This window comes from Palaemon carinicauda, chromosome 12 (assembly GCF_036898095.1).
Source record: "Palaemon carinicauda isolate YSFRI2023 chromosome 12, ASM3689809v2, whole genome shotgun sequence".
NCBI lineage: Eukaryota > Metazoa > Arthropoda > Malacostraca > Decapoda > Palaemonidae > Palaemon > Palaemon carinicauda.
The window spans coordinates 75,050,423-75,055,212 of NC_090736.1; positions in this window are offsets into that span (position 1 = coordinate 75,050,423).

A 4,790-nucleotide genomic window follows, 5' to 3' on the forward strand; every position below is an offset into this window, starting at 1 on the left:
AGTATTGAATTGAAAGCTCAAGATAGAAACGACTGACGAAATCTAATCGAGGCCCTTTGCGTTGGTAGGCACTGGAGTAGATTATATATATATATATATATATATATATATATATATATATATATATATATATATATGTAAATATATATATATATATATATATATATATATATATATATATATATATATATATATATATATATATATATATATATATATATATATATATATATATATATATATATATTAAGGAAGAGAAGGTGCAGTTGAATTATTAGTGATACGGATGATGATGACATCAAGAGCAGAAAAGGCATTAACAATGTGATGAGCTGTAAATTATAGATTGTTAATTGTTAAAGTTAAAATCAAAGCAATCAAAGTGTTATAGTTTGCTATAAACCAGCAATTGATTCCCTTGAAGAAAGGAAAGATGAATACTATGAAGAACTACAGCGTGTATTAGATGATATCCCAGATATGAAAATTGTGATTGGTGACCTTAATGCTAAATTTGGAAGGGATAATCAAGGTGCAAAGAATGCCGTGGGTACTGAAAGTCTTGGTGAAGTTGTAAATATAAATGGAGCACATTTTATAAGTTTTGGTTCAATAATCAATCTTATTATTGGAGGTACTCTTTCCCAACAAAATGACATCCAAAAATTTATATGGACTTAGCCATGTGGCAATTACAAAAATCAAATAGATCACATAACCATTAATAAAGAGAGAAGGAAGACACTGAGAAATGTAAGAAGCTATAGAGGTGCATATATTGGTAAGAGACACCAGCTCTGCATTGCCACAGTGAAATTCAAACTGAAAGCATCCAACAGAAATGCAGATAGAATAGCCTTCCTAGAGTTAACACAATTAAGCTTCTAGAAGAGGAACACAGAAACATTTAAAATTGAATGTAAGAATCGATTTTTAGTCATAGAGACCTTAAGAGACGGAGAGCAGACAATCAACGAAGAATGGTATGATATTTCAAGAATATATATCAGTCAGGTGGCAGTGAAGTTTTGGGACATGCTGTTACACGGAGAAAGCCATGGATATCAAACGATACTTGGGGCACCAGAAATTAATTGTTGAATGTTTTCGAGAAAGTAGTGAAAATTAATAGGTAGAGCATGCTAAGTATTCCAGTATTGATAGTGAGGTCCAAAGAAAAGCGTGGAATGACTGGAGAGAATATTTAGACAGTAAAACAGACAAGGCTGAGAAAGCCGTAATTACAGGGGTTGGTTAATGTGTAAGAATTATTCATAGAATTATTAATAAAATCTCGAGGGGCAAAGAAGAAGCATATAACCATAAATCACGGAGATGGATCTCCAATAACAACAAAAGATGAAGAATACAATGTTGGAGGGGAAATTAGCCAACCTAGAGGATGCTGATGACACTGCCTTATTAGCAGAACATCACAGGATTTGTAATCCATGCTCAATATAAATAGAATAAAGACAGGGATGATGAGAACGGAATATGCAATGGAAGATGAAATATCATTGGAAGTAGAAAGGACTTCTGAGATAGAGACATTTTAATCATCATGAACTAGTACCTCTAATACGGGGTCTTTAGATTCGGAGTTTAAAAAAAAAAAAAAAAAAAAAAAAAAAAAAAAAAAAAAAAAAAAAAAAGACAAGGGCTAGATTAGGTAAAGTTTGGAAACCAAATCGCCGGAAATTGCATATAAAAATCAGACTATGTATTAGTTTAGTGAGATCGGTGTTACTGTATGGACAAGAGTAGTGGAATGACAATGAAACAATAACACATAGTTTTTGTAGATCTGAGAACGAAGCCCTCAGAAAAATATTGCTAGTTTAATGATAGGGTATCATCAGAAAGCTAACTATCAAAGAGGTTACTCGAGTGCCATATGTGGATGAGGTCATGGTGAGGGGTAGATTGAGATGGTTTGGGCATGCTCTTTGTACTCTTCTTCTTTGTCTACATCTTTTCCCACTTGTATGTGGGGCCGATGTTTCTGGTCAGCTTTCTCAAACTACCTCTGTCCCACACTTCATCACCGGTTAATACCTTTGATCAAAGTTCATCCACCAACGCTTTGGTCTCCCTCTCCTTCTCGTTCCCTGTACCTCCATTTCCATCACTATCCTCCTAATATACTCTTCATCTCTTCTCCTGACATGACCACACCACCTCAGTCTGTTTCTCCCGATGTTTTTCCATCGTGTGCCTCAAAAGCAAATATTGTTTCTACAGTCCCTCTTCCAGGCATGAATCCAAGTTGTTCCATACCTATCTTTGTTTCATCTTTGAGTCTCTTCTCGATGATCTTCTCCCATATTTTCATAGTATGGCTTATCAGCTTTATACCTCTGTGGTTGCCACATTCCTGGATATCTCCCATCCCATTATAGATGGGAATGATTAGGCTTCATCTCCATTCCTCTGGCATCTTTTCCTGATTGAAGAGCTTCTGCGTCAGGTCCTGCAAGATATCTATGCCTTCCTCTCCAAGACTCTTCTATACATCTACTGGTATATTATCCGGTCCTGCAGCTTTACTATTTTTCATCTTTACTACTTGTTCTACTTCTCTCCTAGTCACTCCTATGGAAACTGTCTCGTTTGGGTGTCCATCTTCAAATACTGTTCTTGGGTTCTCCTTATTCAATATTCCTTCAAAATAAGTTTCCCACCTTCTTTTAATTTCAATCTCTTTTGCTAGTACTATACCATTGCTATCTTTTATTTGCCTTATCTGTGCCAGGTCCTTAGATGCAGTATCATGGGCCTTAGCAATTTGTAGTATTATCTTCTCTCTTTCTGGTGTTTCCATATCTTTATAGACTTCATTCAATGTCTCTGCCTTTGCCTTTGCTACTGCTCTTCTTGTTTCTTTTTTTACTCGTTTATAGTTTTTTTTTTTTTATCCTGTTCCTGTCCTGACAGATCTGCCTTCTTCTTGACTTCTTTCTTTGTTTTTACCTATTCTAGCACCTCATCATTCCACCACAATGATTCTTTATCATTTGGGGGTCTTCTTCCTGATGACTTTCCAAGTACTTCCTCACCAATCCTTAGAATTACTTTACTATTCTCGGTCCACCATTCTTGTACATTCTCATGTAATCTTACTGCTTCCAGCACTCTTTCCTTAAACAAGACTCTCAGTTCTTCCTCTTTAAATTTCCACAACTTAATATTTAGGTCCCTTCTCGTCTTTTTACTTCTCTTACTATTCTTTAGACTGCAATAAATTACCACTAACCTGTGTTGCATGGCTACACTCTCCCCATTTATCACCTTGTAATTTCTAACTTTCATCAGATAGGTCTCTTTACAGCAAATCTAACCGGCTCTCCCTGCCACCGCTACTACAAGTAATCAGTCTGTTAATCTTTTTCTCAAAGAAGGTGTTGATCATTGCTAGGTCAAAAGCCAATGCAAAATCAATCACTCTTTCTTCCAACATTTCTCTCACCCACACCCCAACCTCCATGCACTCTCTCTATCCCTTCCCTACTAATTCCCAAGTGGCCGTTCAGATGTCCTCCTATAACTAACCTTACCCTTGTAGAAATTATTCCAAGCTCTTGGACCATCCCCTCCCAGAATGTATCCTTCTCCTCCTCTGTACATCCAGTTTGAAGGGAATAGGCACACATTACATTGACTGTTATTGCTCCCAGTCCCAGCTTTAAGCTCACAATTCTGTCATTTTTCCTATTCACCCCAATCAAATTTTCCTTCAACTTTTTTTATAGTATTATTCCTACTCCATTTCTTCCTTCTATATATGCTCCACTGTTATATAATATACAACCTTCCCCTAGTTCTCTTTCGTCATTTCCCTTCCATCTGGTCGCCTGCACACAGCACTCCAATCTTCCTTCTCTCCATGAGATCAACCAACTCTCGCCCTTTTCCAGTCATTTTCCCCACATTCAGAGTTGCTACTCTCATCCTCTCTTGAGGTATTTTCCTCCTAGCTTGCCTCTTTAACCCAGCCCGCCCATGACTGGGTAGCCCTTGCCGATTTTTTGGAGGGATCAGGCGAAGTTACAACGCGCTGCCTAAGGGGAACGTCCTAGCATTAAATTCATTCTGATTATACTCAATGACCATAGGTGTTTTGGCTAATTTTTCATGGCTGGATACCTTTCCTGCCGCCAACCCTCCCCATTTACCCAGGCTTGGGACCGGCACCAAGTTGAGGCTAGCTTTCCCCCCCTCAGTGGCTGGGTTTGGGCATGCTCTTGACACTCATCAAGAGAAATTAGTTCACAAAACATATAATTGGACTCAACAAGTCACTAAAAGAGTTGGAAGGCTTACATAACTGAGGACTATGAAGTAGAGATGATGATTGGAAAATTATCCATTTAAAAGGTTCAGATAGAGATAGGCCCTTCACGTCAATGTGGGAAGGAAAAGATGATGATGATAATATATATTTATATATATATATATATATATATATATATATATATATATATATATATATATATATATATATATATATATATATATATATATATATATATGTATGTATGTATATATATATATATATATATATATATATATATATATATATATATATATATATGTATATATATATATATATATATATATATATATATATATATATATATATATATATATATATATATATATATATATATATATATATATATAAAACTGTGTGCATGCATAGCAAAAAAGTTACATACGTGGTTTCATTCTTAAAATTCCCCCACACAAAAAAAAAATGTAAAAGAACATACAGGAACATCGTTGGATTA